The 20,702-nt window shown below is 43.6% G+C and overlaps 1 long non-coding RNA gene across 1 annotated transcript; it reads left to right on the top strand.

Annotated features, from left to right (window-relative positions):
• On the top strand, positions 1 to 5,306 carry LOC143993517 (uncharacterized). The gene is made up of 2 exons (XR_013277466.1): positions 1 to 2,541; positions 2,974 to 5,306. It is a non-coding gene; the product is annotated as an uncharacterized LOC143993517 (long non-coding RNA).
• Positions 5,307 to 20,702: the final 15,396 nt, after the last annotated feature.

Genomic DNA, 20,702 nt, shown 5'->3' with positions numbered 1-20,702 from the left:
GGTATTTGTCTGAACTTCCGATAACACAAAAGTAAATGTAAACTGCAGGACTTTGCAACAAGTTTCTCAAGTAGTTGTACAGTTTGAGTATTTTACAAAAGCCCAAAAATCTGGTTGAGCTTGTTAGTGTTTTTTTTTTTTTTTTCTAATTTTTCTACAGCACTCGTTTTTTTTGAGAGCACTGTTTTTTATCAAGTGCTGGATCTGGCAGTTAAAGGCATTGTGTTATGTGTTTTAGTTCTGTAAGATGTATAAAATGTTTTAATTCAAACTACAAAAAAGCTTGTTTCATAACAAAATTTTTAAACAAATGTGTGTTTTTACTTTTTGATTGAATGGGAAATGTTTTTTATAAAAATTCATTTTGTTCGAGGAACTGATCATACTTCAGAAAATGCAACACGCTTTTCAGAAAACATTGAAAACATTTTATTTTACTTATGTAGCCCAAAACAATGAACATAGTACCACTCAAATGCCCCTCCAAACATGTCAGTCAGCTCAGCATGTGAATAGAATCATGCAAGACATACAGAATTGGCTTGTCATGATCCAGTAGACTTCAACAAAATGGTGGCCGTCTGCGCGTGAACACACACACACACACACACACACACACACACACACACACACACACTCCCTGTTCCATAAATGTAATGAGATGGGTAAAAGTTGGCTTCAGCTCCTGTTCTCCACTCATAGAGAACTCCTCAGATGCATTTCCCCCTTTTCAGGGCTTAATCATAGAGGCATCTAAAATTAAGCCCCAAAAAGGGAGAAACAAGTCAGGAGTTCTCTACGGAAGGAGAATAGGAGCTGAAGCCATCTTCTACCCATTTCATTACATTTATGGTATAAGATGGCTTCAACTCCTATTCTCCATCCGTAGAGAACTCCTCTGAGATATTTTTTTCTTTTTGGGGCTTAATTGTAGCTGTCTCTATGATTAAGCCCCGATAAGGGGGAAATGCATCTGAGGAGTTCTCTATGGGTGGAGAACAGGAGCTGAAGCCAACTTTTACCCATCTCATTACATTTATGCAATAGGGAGTCTGTGTGGGTGTGCAAATGGCCACCATGCATAGTCAACACATTTAAAGGGAAAGTATAGTGCATTTTCATTTTATACTATTTAATACAGTGGGCTATATATTAGCTGATAAAGGTAGCCCTTGTTGGGTGAGAGGTGTGTGTGCGCTTTCCTCTGCTAAGCTGTTGAAATAAGACTCTAAGTGAATACATTGTTTTAAGCCAACATAGATCTGTATTGTGAGAAGAGGCAGTAAAGCACAGTGATTTTGGTTGATTTACTAAAACGAGAGAGTGCAAAATCTGGTGCAGCTGTGCATAGTAGCCAATAGGCTTCTAACTTCAGTTTGTTCAGTTGAGCTTTGACAATAAAACCTGGAAACTGATTGGCTACCATGCACAGCGGCACCAGATTTTGTACTCTCTGGTTTTAGTAAATCAACCCCACCAGGAAGTGGAGCCTGTGTGTGGAATGGGCAAGTATAAATTTCCATATATAGTTATATAATTACAGTTTTTATACATAGAAATAAGGTTTTGTAAAACCTTACAAACCCTCATAGGCATATTTAACCCTTTCCCGACCGGCGCACGCCGATGTACGTCTGCAGAATGGCATGGCTGGTCAAATGGGCATACCTCTACGACACTTTGAATTTGCCGCCGTGCCATCACGTGTGCGCCGGCCCGGGAGCTCAGCGAGTCTGGTCATGCGGACTCTATGTCCGTGGGAATACCCGCGATCGTCTCACGGAGTGGAAGAACGGAGAGATGCTAATGTAAACAAGCATCTCCCCGTTCTGCCTAGTGACAGTGTCACTGATCATAGCTCCCTGTGAGCGGGAGCTATGATCAGTGATGTGTCACACATAGCCCATCCCCCCTACAGTTAGAAACACTCCCCAGGACACACTTAACCCCTACAGTGCCACCTAGTGTTAACCCCTTCACTGCCAGTCACATTTACACAGTAATCAATGCAATTTTAATCTCACTGATCGCTGTATAAATGTGAATCGCGCCAAAATTGTCCGACATGTCCTCCATAATGTCGCAGTTACGATAAAAATCGCTGATCGTCGACATTACTAGTAAAAAAAAAAAAAATGCCATAAAACTATCCCCTATTTTGTAGACACTATAACTTTTGAGCAAACCAATAGATAAAAGCTTATTGCTAATTTTGTTTTTTGTTTTTTTAACCAAAAATATGTAGAAGGATACGTATCGGCCTAAACTGAGGAAAAAAATGTTTTATTTATCATAGCAAAAAGCAAAAAAAATTGTTTTTCTCAAAATTGTCGCTATTTTTTTTGTTTTTAGAGCAAAAAAAATAAAAACTGCAGAGGTGATCAAATACCACCAAAAGAAAGCGCTATTTGTGGGGGAAAAACTCTCAATTTTGTTTGGGAGCCACGTCGCACGACCGCGCAATTGTCAATTAAAACAACGCAATGCCGAATCTCAAAAAGTACTCTGGTCTTTGGCCAGCAAAATGGTCCGGGGCTTAAAGTGGTGTTGCCACCAAAAAATTAAAAGCTGCTTAAAATTCGTAAAAAAAAAAAAATTGGCAAAAAAAATAATTTTTACTCACCTCTAAATACCGGTTGCTAGGGGGTCCCTCGTAATCTGCCTTCTTCATTGCCCAGGCTGGTGACATCACTTCCCCTCGCGCCGCACATTCACCTGGGACCTGTCATGTGTCCCAGGTGACTGTACGGTGTATCACGGCGCCCTGCGCTGCTCGCGCATGCGCAGTGGGTGCCCGCAGTATGCATGACGGCGCCGCAAGCGGAGCGGGGAGCGAGGGGGGGGGGGGGCTTCGTTCCCTCACATCGCTGGACCCTGGGGCAGGTAAGTGTCCGATTATTAAAAGCCAGCAGCTGCAGTATTTGTAGCTGCTGACTTTTAATTTTTTTTTTTTAGGGGGTACCCCACTTTAAGTGGTTAAATCAAGCTAATCTTTTTTACATGTATGAATAAAATAGCCTATATCTTCCCTTTTTGAAGGGGGTAAAATGTCTGCCCTATCTTTTCCGTGATGAAGTAGATGCAAAAAGATTTTGCGAAAACCAGCAGGGCAGTAAAAAAAAAAAAAAGCAGATATTTTACTAAAGAAATAGACTGTTTATGTAGCAAAGCGAGAGCTTAGTGAAAAGGTGAAACTGTTCACTTTAGACCAGTGTTTCTCAACTCCAGTCCACAAGGTGCACCAACAGGTCATGTTTTCAGGATTTCCACTATTTTGCACAGGTGATTTGATCAGTTTTCACTGCCTTAGTAATTACCAGAGCCATTTCATCTGAAGGGAAATCCTGAAAACGTGACCTGTTGGTACGCCTTGAGGACTAGAGGTGAGAAACACTGCTTTAGACATCCAGTCATGGGCATAAACTGGGTAATGAAAGGGTACACAACTTCATTTTATTTACTACCCAGAAGATTAACTTTGCAAAGCGAACAGTCTCCTGTCTCCTCTCCTTTGATAAGTTAGCCCTTCTACACTACAGCAAGAAATTATAGTGGTCTGTGAGAATTTTTGCCATTGCACAGAATGCAGTTTGATCCAAAAGTGGCTTACCCTCATCCAAGGCTATGCTTTAGGGTGCATTCACACTTGCTAATGCACCCACACGGTGATTACATGCGTGAACCTCAGCAGGCAGTCTGCATCCACTTGCATGTGGTCGTTGAATGAGTGATTACATGTGAGTGGGTGCAATTAGCTGCAGGAGCCAGCAGCCTCCCAGTGCTTTCAATGGGGCTACCTCTCGCAGTTAATCATGGGCACCCCCCACCCCCATTGGGGTTCTTGAGGGTGCATTTGCAAGTGGAAATGCACCCTAAAGCATAGGACGAGCCACTTCTGGATCAAACTGCATTCTGCTCAATGGCAGAGATTGCCACAGACTGGTTTTATTTACTTCTGTAGTACCAATGCTATTCTATATCTGCACGCCTTATTTATCACCTTCAGCATAGGTTCTTTTGCAGCTCACAGTTTGACCCCTTCACAATTATTCTGTATTAAATTAATGTTGGGAAGTATCTCATATGAGGAGGGTGTTATTTAAACTTCTGTAGCGCCTTTTTTATGCTGGGCATAGAGATGGGTGGCGCTGCAAGTATCACCCGGCTCAACAAAATTTGTTTTTAAAATTCAACTGAGCCGGGTAAAAAATGATCAGCTGATAAAATTATTCAAGCAGCCAGTAGAGGATCTAAGCTTCAATCTAAGCAGTTCATATGGATGAGGGAATAGATTTGATTTACTTTCATTCAGCCTGTGGTAGCACAAGAGAGAATAAAGCAGTGTATGGTTTGCCTTAAGCCTCGTACACACGATCAGACTTTCGGACGACCGTGGGTCCAATTTTTGTTGCATGCTAGTCTCCTGTCGAAAGTGAAGAGGTTACTCACTATAAATTTCTCGTATGACAGAACACAACTTCAGAAGTGATGTAATGTGTTGAATCGTTTTCTATGTGTTCTTTTGTTTCTGAGCATGCGTAGTCTTGCTCTAGTTCCTATATGGAGGAGGTTAATAGAGCAGTTTGCAGGCTTCAATAGATTTTCAACACATTTCAAGTACTGCTGAAGCTGACTAGCAGCTTGTTTAAAGTGACAGCCAGCACTCCTATTATGATCTGTACTTAACCTTGCTAAACCAGTGCTGAATGAGGCTTTAAAGGCTTCAACAAAGCTGCCTAAAGCTTGCCAAAAGCTTTGCAAATGCTTTGTAAAAAACATACTATACACCCAGCTCCTAAATAAGAGAAGATCTGTACGAACCAAGCATTATCAAGATTGCTCTGATCTCCGCGGGGGGGCACCTGGAAAGGTTAAATAGTTACTGATCAAAAAATATTTACATACCTACCCCTTTTACTTCCACTGTAACTGCATTGCTATGAGTAACCTAATTTTACACATTAGCTTTGCTCCTTTCCCCATTTTACTCAATAAACAGCATTATTTGGTAATCCATCTACAACAGTTGTCACTGGTTGCTGCATCCATTGTGTGTTTGCAACATGTATGTTTTCATAGAGAATAAATATTTTTATATTCTATAAATACCATAGTGTGTAAGAAATCTTGATGAATAATAAGTAAACCCGACATTGTAAATACCTACAGAGTGATATCTTCATGTATTTATTGTAAGTTTTGTGTAATGAGAATTAAAATTGGCACTTTTACAGATGCATAGTATAGGGATTTTGTTTTGCTGAAGAAAAATAATAAAATGGATGGTTTCTATTACACTTTAAAAAGAGGTTTTGTTGTGTTCATGTGATCCAACACCCAGACTATTTTACAATTTGAGAGCAAGCACACATTCACCACTGTGGTTATAGGAATTAGGAGAAAGTCATCTTCAATGTTCACAACTCAGAAAAACTTGGGTGTTTTTTTTTCCTGTTATTTTCTATTATAACAGAATCTTGGCAGGCTGCCAGGACTCCATTGTACTCCAAAAGGTAAAGTCTAAACTGTTAGAAATTGACTGAAATCTAAACTTTTGAGTTTGTTATACTCAAGAATTAATTACTTCACAGTACAAGTGTCAGGACAGATGGATTCTGTTTAAAATTGTTGTTTTTTTGCACTTCTTAAAGGATAAGTTCACCTTTTTTTTTTTTTTTCCTAAATTCTAGCTCCCCTATGTACCAATATAGCATTAATGTACTTTAAAAAAAAAAAAAATCAAATCTTTCTATTAAATCTACATCCACTTACTTTACTTGTCCTCATCCATGTTGCCAAACATATCCATTGCTTCTGCCTTACTTCCTGGTCAGGCTTTAAGTCATTACAGAGGAAGGAGTTAACCAGATGACCTCATTAGCACACACGCTGCATCATCCACCCTCCTACCTACCCACCCATTCCCAGCTGCACATTTTTTAAATGAAATGCAATCAATCAGTGATCACCCTTCTCACTAAATACACAATATACAATCAGATTTCATAGTGTAATAGTGGACAGAGACACACTGCGGTCAAGCCACGTTGCATCTTTGCATGGATGAACTCGTATTCCCACATGCTTTTTTTTTAAAGCGAGGGGGGTGGTGGGGGGAGTCGTTTTGGAGCTTTTTCACTCATTACAAGTAGGGCAGCCTAGTCACCTGAATGGACTGCCTTGCACACAGTATTCGCCTCATAGAAGCTTCAGAACTTTTTTTTTTTTTTTTTTTTTAAGAGCGGAGCTTGGTGCATTTTTAAATGTGATTATTGGTGCAGCGCATTTCTGAAATGCAAGGAAACGTACAGATGTGAATGGAGCCTCATTGTTCTTGTGTTTGTCAATTACACTTTCAGGCCCCATTCACATCTAGCATAGTGGGGAGTGCACGATTTGTGGCTCGTTTTTTTCAAAAGACACGTATAAGGCAGCCTGTTGATTACATTTTGGCATTTTGTGGGTTGCATGTTTTTTTTATTTATTTATTTTTTATTTTTTTAAGGATTCAATATTTTTTTTTTTTTTTTTTTTTTTAAAACACAAGTTTATTCGAAATAAGAGTACAAGGATACAAACAAGGTAGTTACAACGTACTTCTGGAGCCAACAGGGGTAACTAGTACATCCACAACATCACAGTTACAGTTTGACACCGTGGTTTACGACCCCCCCCCCCCCCCCCCCCCGCAAAACGTCACCTTCCCATGTGGTGCCATTGAGCATATGCCATCTTCTTCCTAGAAACACAGACCTTCTTAAACAGAAGTGGCTGGACTCAGGCCACATTTTCCATCAAGGTTCACTACATTTGGGCCCTCTACTTGTATTTTATCGGTGGCAGTTTACTCTGTACACGTGTCCAAATTTTCCAGCCACCTGTCCCAAACTTTGTTATATTTAGTCATCCACAGTGCCTATAGACCACTTTTATGTAGGGCAGCGTATTATTAATTTCGATAATCCAAGCCTGAATTGTAGGAGGAGCGGGTCGCATCCAGTGTCTTGCCACCAGCTTTCTTGCACTAAACAGCGTTGAATGTGGCCAGATATTTATCAATAGTGGTGTCTGGAAGTAGGCCCAACACACAAACTTTTGGGTCCAACTGTAGGGGTGAGCCCATGTGATCGTGCAGGAATGTAATTATTTGTGCCCAATATGCCTGAATCCTAGGACATGACCATATAAGGCATGGGTCTTCAAACTACGGCCCTCCAGTTGTTTAGGAACTACAATTCCCGTCATGTCTGTGAATGTCAGAGTTTTACAATGCCTCATGGGATGTGTAGTTTCACAACAGCTAGAGGGCCGTAGTTTGAGGATCCCAGATATAAGGTGATAAAATGTGCAAGCATGGCTAGTACACCCGAGGCACACTGGGATGTAATTGGAGTGATACTTAGCAATTCTTACTGGGGTTAAGTATGATTTATGGACTATATACACCAGTCAGGCGGGCCGACAGCCGAAGTGACACATGCCTAGTATTTTCCAACACCTCATCCCAGTCTGACCCTTCCAAGGGACCAATATCCTCCTCCCACCTAACTGGCTCTTTCGGTGATTTGCGCCACCGTCTGGGCTCTCAGCAAGCTATACATATTCAATATCAATTGAGCTGGATTATCCCCTATTATGGGTTGCATGTTTTTTACTGTGCGTTCTGCAGCATTTGCCACCCGTTTTTTTTTCACATAGAAAAATGTGTATTTGCTTCTGTGTTTGATATGCCGTTAAAAATGAATGTCTCTAAAAGTGCAACACATAATTTTAGGTGTATAAAGGTAACCATACACTATACAATCTGATTGTATATTGTGTATTTAATAAGAAGAGTGATCCCTTATTGATTGCATTTCATTTAAAAAATGTGCAGCTGAGAATGAGTGGGTAGATAGGAGGGTGGATGATACAGGGTGTGTGCTGTGCTAATGAGGTCAGCTTCTTAACTTCTTCCTGTGTCATGACCTAAAGCCTGACGAGGAAGTAAAGCAGAAGCATTGGATACGTTTGGAAACTTGGATGAGAACAAGTGACGTAAGGGTCTGTAGATTTAATGGAAAGCTTTGATATTTTTTCAAAAAAAGCGCATTAATGAATGCTATATTGGTAAATAGGGGAGCTGGAATTTAGGAAGAAAGGTGAACTTGGCCTTTTAAAAAGAGGGGGGGGGGGGGGGGGGAAAACACTTTTGGTGATATATTTAACTGACCAACACAAATAAGAGTAGCTAAATATTATGCCACGTACACACGACCGGACTTTCCAGCAGAAAAGGTCAGGCGGAATCATTTCTTCAGATATTCCGATCGTGTGTGGGCTTCATCTGACTTTTTTCTTCAAAAATTCTGACGGACCTAGAAATAGAACATGTTTTAAATCTTTCCGAAGGAATCGGTTCCTATCGGGAAAACCGTTTTTATGCTATTCCGTCGGACCAAATACGATGCAAGGGCAGCTATTGGATACTGGCTATTGAACTTCCTTTTCTAGTTCCATCGTACGTCGTCATGTTTGAAACGAACAGACTTTGTTGTGATCATGTGTAGGCAAGTCTATTCGGTCGGAAAGACCGTCGGTTTATTCTGATGGAAAGTCCAGTCGTCTGTACACAGCATTAGGGTTTATATACGTTTTGCAGTGGTTTTAAAGTCTCAAGGTTTTTATTTTAATTAATTCTCTGCATTAGCCTAGGTTCACACTGACAGCGAGAATGAAATCCTGCAAGTTCAGCTGAACTCGCATGATTTCATTCCCGTATGTCAGTCCTGACTTCGTGAGCAATTTCAGATACATCTGTGGGGGTTCCTGCACAGATGTCAATGGAAATTCCACCCCGAAGTCAAGAAAAGTAGTACAGAAACTATTTTTGGGAAACGATGCAGCGCTGCACCAATTTGGGCAGTGCCTTTGCCAGCAATTGCTACCGATTTGGCAATGCAATTTGACATGTCCAATCACACCAATGTGAACCAGGGCTCAAGGTAAAAAACCTGCGTCTAAGAAGTCCCCCCCCCCCTTCCCCCCCATACATACCTATGCTCAATATTGATCCACTGCTGTGCATGAGAGAAGAGGCTCTCTCCCTCCTCACTGGGCAGATTCATAGCAGCGGTAGTTATTGGCTCCTGCTGCTGTCAATCAAATTGTATGATGAGGGAGCTAGGGGCAGGACAAAGCCCAGCTGTCTGTGTCTATGGATGGGACTCGGGAGCGAGCCCACACAAGGGGGTGGTGGTACTTCCAGGAGCGCCATGGGTGGACCCGAGAAGAGGAGGATCAGGGCTGCTCTGTGCAAAACCATTACACAGAGCAGGTATGTATGATATGTATGTTTTTTTTTGTTTTTTGTTTTTTTTTTAAGAACCTTTGATATCCCTTTAAAGTGGAGGGCCACCCTGAAAAAAAAAAGACATTTAAAAATTTGAAAAAATCAGAAAAAAAAAATGAAAACTTTTTTTTTTTTTTTTTTAACTTACCGGAAATGCCTGTTGCTAGGCACATCATCCTAATCTGCCTTCTATCTTCTCTCCTCCGTGCGGCGTCTTCTGGGTAATGGGTCGCACTGTGTTCTAGGAACTGTGTGTCCCAGAACACAGCGCGCCCCATTCACAAAGCGCTGCGCGACTCGCGCATGCGCAGTAGGAAACGGGCAGTGAAGCCGTAAGGCTCCACTGCTTGTTTCCCTTAGCCAAAATAGCGGCGCCGGGACCCGAGGGACGGGTCAGCCTCGGGCGGCCGACATCGCGGGCGCCCTGGACAGGTAAGTGTGCTTATTAACAGTCAGCAGCTACAGTGTTTGCAGCTGCTGACTTTTTTTTTTTTAAAAAACCGGCCCTCCTCTTTAAGTACTAGCAATTTGGCATGGATCACAGACACAAACCTTTGGGTCCATGTGAAAAATTTCCTTAAAAATCACTCATATAATTTCATTGCTCTATTTACAAATTCATGTGGTATTAACATAACTTCTAATAGATTCTCTGGTTTCAACAGCATGCTCGTGTGTTAACACGTGGAGGATTTTCCTTCCAGTATAACCTTTAGAAGCTGACTCTGCAAACTTTACATATGAATGATCTCTGTTGTGCTCAAAGCTGACAGGTGTTTGAAGGACTTGTTACCATGGAACATCACAATGCATTGATAAGACAGGAAAAGCCAGTGAGGTCTGTATTGTACAGCAGAAAACGGAAAGCATAAAAGAGTTTTCTCCTGTTTTAAAAAACATTCTCAAATTTTTAATCTGCTATTGTGCAAAAATAAGAGAACATAGTTTACAACCTTCTTATAGAGGGAAGTAAAGAAAGCTTCTTCTATAATGACACAGATGTGTGGCGTAGAGGTAGGTGTTCGTTGTAACCAGACTGGCAGTATATTATAAGGAAACATCTATACATTAATTTTTACTTGAAATACAGCTTTAACCACTTCAGCCCGAAAGGTTTTACCCCCTTCCTGACCAGGCCATTTTTTGCGATACGGCACTGTGTTACTTTAACTGACAATTGCGCGGTTGTGGCGAGGCTGCACCCAAATTAAATTGATTTTTTTTCCCACAAATAGAGCTTTCTTTTGGTGGTATTTGATTACCTCTCTGGTTTTAAATTTTTGCGCTATTAACATAAAAGTGCGACAATTTTGAAAAAATAAACAATATTTTTTACTTTCTACTATAAAATGTGCCCAATAAAAAAAAAATGGGACAACAGATGTAAGGCGATTCAGTTCACATTGTGCGCTATACAAGTATTTCATTCATTCATTCATTCAAGGAGGGGCTCCGATGCTGGGGACATTGATGTAAGGACACTGCGCTGCGTTACTTTAACAGACAGTTGCGTGGTCGCGCAATGCTGTAACCATATAAAATGGGCGTCCTTTTTTTCCCATAAATAGAGCTTTCTTTTGGTAGTATTTTATCATCTCTGTGGTTTTTATTTTTTTGCACTATAAACAAAAAAAGAGCGACAATTTTGAAAAAAACATAATATTTTGTACTTTTTGCTATAATGAATATCCCCAATTTTCCCTCAGTTTAGGGCGATATGTATTTTTCTACACATGTTTGGTAATAAAAATTGCAATAAGCGTATATTGATTGGTTTGCGCAAAAGTTATAGCATCTACAAAATAGGAACAGATTTATGGCATTTTTTTTTTTTTTTTTTTACTAGTAGCGGTTGATAAGCGATTTTTATCGGGTCTGTGACATTATGGCGGATAGATCAGACACTCTTGACACATTTTTGGGAACATTCACAATTGTATAGCAATCAGTGCTATAAAAATGCACTGATTACTGTGTAAATGTCACTGACAGGGAAGGGGTTAACACTAGGGGGCGATCAAGGGGTTAACTGTGTTCCCTCGTGTGTGTTCTAACTGTAGGGGATGGGACTGACTAGAGGAGATGACAGATCGTTGTTCCTAGCTAATAGGAACACACAATCAATCTCTCCTCTCCTCACAGAACAAGGATTTTTGTGTCTACACAAACATGTCCCTGTTCTGGCTCTCATGGCCGCGATCGCGCATGGCTGGCCACACACATTGGCACCCCCACAGTGCAGCGCGTCTGCTATCCCTACTTAAAGGGCAGTTACGACAGTTCACAGGAATGTGCCGACCTGCCGCAGTATAATGATGGCGGCTGGTCGGCAAGTGGTTAAGCCCTGCCCAATATTCTGCTTAAACCGTGCCCATTTTTCACCGCAGCACACTTTGCTTGCTGCATTTTTCTTTCCCCACTATGCCATGCCTGCAAACTAATGCCCCGCCCCCTAATTATAATATGACCATCTACAGGCAAAAAAAGTGTCCCTATACATTTTTTTTTACAATGTTGACAACTATGTATAGTGGCCGTATAGGAGGTGAAAAGTATTTTGTTGTACTAAATGTCTTATGCATTATTTATTTTAAATAACCAGTCAAAAGGAAAAGTAGTGGTGAAAAAAAGTACCTGCTGGGCTTCCATCAGCCCAGAGATATAGTTGTATGGGTGAGTCCATGAGTGACAGCACTAGAGATCAGCTGACTCTAGCAGTAAAAGCTGATTTTCTTTCAGTTGTAGGAGATCTATTGACATGGTAGAATTGAGCTTTAAAATCATTTGCACGAACAACCTACTCCTTTGTCTTATCCTACCTTGAAAACCCTCCTTTTCCCACACTTACATGTACTTTTCTTAAGGTGGTTTTAAAGGCAGAAGTTTTTTTTTTAACCTTAATACGGTAATAAACCACAAGCAATTTTTTTTTAATCTGCAAGGCAAAGTTATAATGTGCTAGTATGCATCACATACTAGCACATTATGTGAAATTTACCTTAGAACAAAGCCCTTTCAGCGGCGAGCTGTCACGGCTGACAAGGCTTCCATCTTAACGCATCTTCCTTACGGGTTTGTGGACTCCGGCTGTGTGGGTGGGTGGAGCCGCGATGACGTCACTCCCATGCATGCATGCGGGAGCTGCTGTTTACGGCACAGGACTCTGAAGGAATGGCGCGGGTGGTCGTTCCTTCACAGCATATGCTCCAGTGATGTCACCAGCTGCATGTACAGTAAATATCTCCTAAATGGTGCATGATTTAGAAGATATTTACAGTACCTATAGGTAAAATTAATGTATGGGAGTTTACTACCACTTTAAAGCATTCTGTGCATTAAGCTAAAAATAACTTTGACTGTGCCTCTCCCCATCCTAAACCTGACACCACTCTCGATCCAGCGCTACCCCCGCCCGCAGCCCTACTTTTCTCTCTCTTCCTGCATTTACAGGCTTGACTGAAAGCAGTGGGAGCCATTGGCTGCTGCTGCTGTCAGTCAAATCCTGTAAGGAGGGCGCAGGGAGGGGCCGAGCCTCACTGTGTGTGTGTCTCTATAGACACACACAGCCTGGCTTGGGAGCGAGCCTCCATGAGTTCCCCCATAGCAAACAGCCTAGAGCAAACAGGCGAACAAAAAACATGTACTTAAAACACAAAAATACAGGAGGCGTGCCCGGAACCCCATCTGCATGGCAGCATAGACTCAGAGCTCTCTACCAGCCCTCAGCTCCAGAGCCTAGACGAGGCACTTAAACTCCTGCAAAATGGCTGGCTCCAGGGCGACCCGCTCCTCCAGACCCCGGGGTACTTCACAACCTCCCCCCAAAGTGTCCTCGGACCTCCGGGATTACTTTACACACCCGGACACCCCGCCGTGCAAAACGGCCAAGATGGCGCTGGCCACGGGCACAGGGCAGGCCACGGACCTCCATCCACACTCTGTCCTGGCATTAGAGCAACATCGGGACCCCCATAGCCCGCACCTGCACCATCTGGATGAGGGGGAGCCATCCCGGGACCCAGGAGCGGTGAGTCCCCAATTTAGGCCCACAAACACACCTGAGGCCTCACCACCGACACTCCCGGTGACCATCTTGGGACTCCCACAGAGGCCTTCACCATACACCCAGTGCTCTGCGGTCTTTCCTCAGCTGCTGTGTACCACATCAGACCCGGGCATCTTGACAACACCCAGCAGCTCCCCGATCTCCACAGGGGACATGGTGGATTTCCCTTCCCTGCCAGGTCCCGCCCACAGAGCAGGAACACCTGGGAACTTTTACCCCCAACGAAACCCCCCTTTCAGGCCTCCCCTCCCTGGGGGCACGAGGACAGCACAGAACACTGGGCCCTTGCTTACCGGGCCCACAGGCGGTATCAGCTCTCTCATATGCCAAAGCAGCCAGAGCAATGTCCACACCCACCCTCCGCACTCTCCAAGCAGGAACCCCCCACAGCCCCCACAAAGCCTGGCTTGGAATGAGCCCTGGGATGAACCCCCCCACCGGCCATCAATCTCCGAATCCCCCTTGGGGACCCAGCCGACAACCCCAATACCCACCCGACAGCATTCCCTAGGCACAGAGAAAGGACCTTTATCCCCCCCCCTATCCCCGCAGTGGCATACCTATCTTCAAGCAATGCCGACCAAAGATGATTTCCAGCAACTCATAGAGGACGTGAAGTCCACCTGCAGGTCAGAGATCCAGACCCTTCAGTCGGGCCTTAAACACTTAGCGGATAGAGTTGAAATGGCAGAGGAGGAAATCCAAGAAACCAAAATTGCGGTGCACAGAACACAACTCCAAGGATCGGAACATCGCTCCCTCCTTAGAGACATGCAGCGTCATGTAGAAGACCTGGATAACAGGGGACACAGAAATAATATTCGCGTCCGGGGGGTCCCAGAAGCGGAAGGCCCAGAGGACATCCAGACCAGGTTACAATCACTTTTCAACGACCTGGTCGGGGAAGCCCCCACCAGCGCCATTGAAATGGTCAGAAATCATCGGGCTCTGAAACCCAAAGGCACTAATGCTAAACCCGGTGACATTATTTGCAAGCTTACATCGTTCCCCCTAAAGGAGGACATTATGAGACGGACCCGTCTCGCCCGCAAAGTAATGCTCGGAGAACACCAAATCCAGCTGTACCTGGACTTGTCCTAGATTACCCTGCAAAAGCCCAGACTACTCCAACTGCTACAAGTAAACCCCATCCTAATTTTTTTGCAGGTTTACTTTGGGGTTCCCTTGGGTTTCTCTGGCTCACCCTGTAATGGCTGGGTCGGAGAGATTCACGGGAAGCCTTTCTGACCTGAGCCGAAAGGCTTGCATAGGTCTGATTGTGATGATTTTAATGTATATCTTTGGTTTTACATTGCTAACCATTTGTCTCTTCTTTCTAACTTTTCTTAACCCCCCCCCCCCTTTGGAATGTTGTCAGCTGGCTTAACTATGCTCGTCAATGACACATCCGGAAATCCTCCCATGCGGTGCCCACCATCACTGGCGAGGGCCGTCCTGAACATCTCAGTCTACACCAGATGAGTATTTATACCCCCACCCAGGTCCCTATGGCTAAGATATTTTCACTGAATGTTCACGGCCTGAACTCTAACCATAAAAGGCATCTGGCATTGAGGGAGTTTAGGCAGTCGGGAACAGAGGTTATCATGGTCCAGGAGACCCACTTGAGTACAGGAGGCTCTTTTACGTTTGCCTCTAGATACTATACTCAGATTTACCTCTCATCAGGTCCACATAAACGAGCGGGGGTGGCCATTCTAATGAAGCAAGGATCCCCTTTCTCTTACTCATCTCTCTATAGTGACCCCCAGGGGCACATTTTAATCCTTCGGGCCTTTGGCAGAACAGGGAGATTACATTCTGCACGGTCTATATTCCTAATGTCAGGCAGACTGGGTTTCTGCATAAAGTCTTAACTCGTCTATTTAGAAGGGAACATGGGGTGCTGCTGATGGGAGGGGACTTTAATCTAATGCACTAAGGCACTCTCGGATCGCCAGGGGGCAGGCTCTAGAGCGCCCACGGCTCGAGCACTCAGAGATTCACAGCTGTTCCGCCAGCTCACCAGGCGATATGCCCTTATTGACGCGTGGAGAGCACTGAACCCTGGCGACTGACAATATACTTTCTACTCAGCCCCACACCGAACCCACTCCCGTATAGACTACATCTTTGTTAATAACACCGCCCTGAACCTGACAGGGACCGCGTGACTACCACCGATCTCGTGGTCAGATCATGCCCCGGTGTTGATTACCCTAGAATTAGGCATCCATACCCACAAGCCTTATTTGGGAGTTAAACACGTTCTTGCTCCAACACCTCCCCTCAAAAACTAACCGCTACACTAAAAATTACCTGGAAGAAAACAACAAAAGGGAGGTCTCCACTCCCATACTTTGGGAAGCCCATAACGCGGTGATGAGGGGCAGTTGCCTGGCCCTCTCCTCGGCCATGAAAAAGAATGTGTGCGAACTGAAAATACACACAGAGAAGGAGCTTAGAATGCATGAAAGACAACTACAAAACAAACTCACTTTAGCCCTCCTCAAAAAAATCACATCCCTCAGGGCTACACTAGGTGACCTGCCCTTGGGCCAAGTTGAGAAAGCATTAGTCAAACTGAAGCAGATCTTCTATGACAAAGGCAATAAAGCCCATACATTACTAGCCAGGAAACTACGGGATAACACCCAGAAGTCGACCCCACACCAGATAAGGAATGGAACAGGCACCCTGGTCTCACACCCGAAGGACATAGTCCAATCCTTTGCAAAATTCTATCAGACCCTCTACAATAATCTCGGCATCCCTAGCAATTCCCCCTCGCCGGACCTAGCCATGCGCATACAGCAATACTTAGAATTCAGCGGGATGTTTCAAACCACAGATCTGGACTCCCTAAGCGCACCAATCACACTGGAAGAATTAGAACAAATCATCAAAGCTCTCCCCAATCACAAGGCTCCAAGCCCTGATGGATTTCCTTATGAGTACTACAAAGAATTTCTCCCTCAACTGCTCCCCATAGGTGCAAACTATTTAACACCTTCCTACATGACACCCCGATTCCTAGGGATATGCAGAGCTCCTTCATCACGGTCATCCTCAAACCTGATAAGGATTCCTCCCTATGCGCCAATTACAGACCCATCACCCTTCTTAATTCGGACCTAAAATTTTTCACTAAACTACTCTCAGTCCATTTAAACACGGTCCTGCCCTCGCTGATCCATAAAGACCAGGTGGGATTCGTACCCTTATGTCAGGCAGGAGACAACACCAGGAAGTTAATAGGCCTGGTGGAGGTGGCGAACAGGGAGGGCAAGCAGGCCCTGTTACTCAGCCTGGACACAGAAAAGTAATTTGATCGCCTGGGCTGGCCCTTCATGTTTGCCACACTTAGCTATATAGGACTCCGGGGTCCCTTCTATAGAGCCATCCAACACCTATACTCGAGCCCCTCCTCCCAAGTTAAAACTCCCTTCGCTCTGTCTGCCTCATTCCAAGTGTGGAATGGTACCAGGCAGGGGCGCCCCCTCTCGCCTCTACTTTCGCATGTGTAGAACCCCCTAGCAGCCACTATCCGACGAAACCCGGACATTAAGGGTATGCCGGTTAGGGACAGGGAATTTAAAATCTCCCTATTTGCGAATTATATACTCACACTAGTCCAGCCCAGGACCTCCCTACCAGTCCTCCATGCGGAACTTGAACGCTATGGAGCCTTTTCAGGGTATAAAATAAACACTTCTAAATCAGAAGCCTTACCCATAAACATGCTAGAGGAAGAGGTGGACCACTTGATTTCCCCTACAGCTGGAAAACCAAAGCCCTGAAATACTTTGGGGTTAATATCACCCCGAGGTACTCTACCCTCTTCCAGGAAAACGATCCCCCCTTTTCTAACATATCAGGGGCCTCCTACAACAAAAACACCACATTTCTCTGCTAGGGCGGGTGGCATCGGTAAAGATGACAATTCTCCTGAAATTACTATACCTTTTCCAAACCCTACCTATCCCTGTCCCCAATGGCCAATTAAAGACTTACAAGCAGAACGTTTACAGTACACCTGGAATTACAAATGACACAGGATCCCACGCTCGGTAATGCTAGCAGCCCGGACGGACAGGCGACTGGCATTCCCCAACCTTATTAGGTATCACCAGGGGGCACAATTAAGGGCGATCTCCTCCTGGTTCACATTCCACTCCTACAATAAGTGGACTGAGATAGAGAAACTATGGCTGGCCCCAATACTCCCAAACAGTCTATTACGGAGTGCTAGCATGGAGGTAGATCCCACATGGCTGCTTGGCCCAATGGCACAGCTCAGAAAGCTGTGGCGCAGATTGGTGCGACAAAACAATCTAACCTTGGAGAGCTCTCTCCTGACTTCCTTTGCATGTAACCCCGATATGCCAGATAGCCTGACCCACCAGATGTCCTCCCCTTGGACCACGAGAGACCTATTTCACTATGGTAGTTTGGTGGATCCCTGCACATGTAAATTGAAATCCTTCGCAGAACTATAGACCAAATTTGACTTGCCGAAGCAAGCATTCTATGGGTACCTCCAAATCCGCCACTACGCTTTAACCTTTGCGCCTAGCCTGCAATTCTCCTCACCCACCCCATTTGAAAACCTAGTCCTTGCAGGTTCCGCTCAAAGCTCAAAGGTCAGATCTCTGACATATATAAAATTCTTAAGGGACGATCTATTGCGACAATTGGCAAGCATGCCTACATGCTTAAGTGGGAAAGCTTTAGGTGAGGAGATACCCATAGATCAGTGGAGAATTATATGGACCCAGGCGCCCAAGAGCTCGATCTGCAGGCTCTACAAAGAAAACACTTACAAAATGTTTTACTTTTGGTACATGACCCCAGATGTGCTTCATGACATCTATCCGTCTACCTCAGACCGTTGCTGGCGATGCATGGGAGCTAGGGGAACACTGTTCCACATCTACTGGGAATGCCCTCTGATAGTCCCCTTTTGGACTTCAGTCCAACAGCTCTTGACACGTCTCCTGGAGAAGGCAGTCCCTATTACTCGAAAAGTAAGGGGTGGTGTTGCGCTCCTTGTACAAGATTATATATTTTTCTATATGTGGAATTATTAGCTAGTGATTATAACTAGAGAGCATTCATCAATAGATTTAACAAAATAAAGTGCAAATGTGTAGATATCATATACACAAATAATATCATAAATAAATAAATACGTTAGAGAGGGACATAGATGTTCATCTTAAAATTCCTAATGTGCAAAATCTTAAAAATAAATATAAAATGTATATCCAACATGTGCAAAAATTGCATAAAAATATATAAGTGAATAAGTGGTATGTGATTTCAAAATTGTGCAAGATATATAATAAGTTAATAATTCATACAGTAACTTATTTCATCAAGGAGAGATACGCAAACATTTATATATATATATATATATATATATATATATATATATATATATATATATACACACAGAAAAAATATATAAATAAATGAATAGAAATCTTTAAGTAAACTGAGTGCATCAAGTCTCTTAGTGCAAATATTGGACATATGTTTCTTGGTCCAGTGTGCAACAGTAGTGCAGATGTGGAAGTGTTTCACAAGAACACTTTGTGCTGCTATCCTGACATTCAGTGATACTGTGCCTTTAAGTGATAAGAAATGGGTCTTCAGTGTCACTGACACCCGTGGTTGAAATAAATGATTACCTTACTGCTGCAAGGTAAACAGCATGTAGCAAGATTTAAGGGGATGGATCCCTTCGGATCGGTCTTTTCCTAGGCGTTCCTATGGAATAAAGCCAGGGGGAGGGGGGGGGGGGTCCTTTCCTTGTCTTTCCACTGGGCGTCAGTAACTTGAATCACTCAGGTAGATGCTCAATGTGTTAAAGAAAAGATAAAAAGAGGCCTACCATGGTGCAGTATGTTGCAAAAAATGTTGGCGTTTATTTAAATAGAACAATAAAAAACTCACATTTTCTTTATGTAAGCTGTACACTGTAAAAACGAGCGCCGAGCTCGTACCTATGCGTCTGTTCCGGTGTCTAGATTGCCTCTGGTATCCTACGCGTTACGTCACACCACACGTGACTTCGACTTTCCACCCCTTACTTTTCGATTACTCACACATTTGGACACGAGTTTGGTCCTTACGGTGTGTGCAGCACCTTTTCTCAGTATATTATATCTATTCCTCTTCAGTATATTTTTACTCATTCCGTTTAGCGCAGGAGTACCTACTTTACAGTCCCTATTACTCCTAAGTTTTTCCTGCTTGGACTGTCTCCATTGAAAGCCCCACAAAGGAAATTAGTCAGGCACCTCCTTACAGCGGCTCACTGCTTGGTGGCGTTGAATTGGAAACGTAGTCCCCCCTCACCCGAAGGAGCTTTATATGCTAGAATAAGGGACATAGAATTAATGGAGAAAATGACAGCGAGGATGCAGGACCGCCTGCAGGCATATAATGTGCTCTGGGAGCTGTGGCACCTACGAGAGGAACAAAGAGATCCGTATACGGGCACAAGCTGACCACCACCCAGTCTACTCCCCCCCCCTTTTTTTCTACTCTTTTCTCTTTCCTTCTTCCCCCCTTTTAGGAGCACTTGCTCTCCAACTAATGTTACAAATTGCACTGTTTGGTTAATAACTACTTGAATAATTATCTAAATAACCAGATACATGCTGTTTAATACTGAATCACCAGATTGAGAATAACTCTGAACTCAGCAAAGGTTACAACTGAGTATGTTAAAAAAAAGAAAAAGTGTATGAGTTTACTGTATAAACTGAACAAACGTTTCACTTGAAATGTATCTGGATGATTACCAAATAAAATTGTTATTGACAAAAAAAACAAAAAAAACCCACAAAAATACATATAATTGCATATTTTAACCACTTCAGGACCGCCGCACGCCAATATGCATCCTAAGTTTGAAGAGTATCCTCTTTTTTGGCCAGCGGTCCGGTTTCGGATAAAAGTGGTCTCTGCGGTGGATTTGCCGCGAGATCACTTTTATCGGCGGCGGGAAAGGGGCCCGCCTGCCGTCGCGCTCTGGTGCCCTCCACCGATTACCGGAGGCAATCGGATGTTGATCCATGCTGGGTATGGAGATGAGTGAGGGGAAGATGGCCCCCACCTGTCTCCATACCATTGCTGGTCGGAAGCGACGTCAAAACGTAACTTCAGCCTATAGCTCTTAAAGGCCCTTTTTTTTTATTGGATTTTAGTGTAAATATGAGATCTGAGGTCTTTTTGACCCCAGATCTCATATTTAAGAGGTCCTGCTTTTTTTTTCTATTACAAGTGATGTTTACA

This window comes from Lithobates pipiens, unplaced genomic scaffold (assembly GCF_037356315.1).
Source record: "Lithobates pipiens isolate NorthernLeopardFrog02 unplaced genomic scaffold, aLitPip1_a1.2 Scaffold_1, whole genome shotgun sequence".
NCBI classification, from domain to species: Eukaryota; Metazoa; Chordata; class Amphibia; order Anura; family Ranidae; genus Lithobates; species Lithobates pipiens.
Note: the sequence above shows the minus strand (reverse complement) of the source record. Positions and strands in the feature narration are given on the sequence as shown.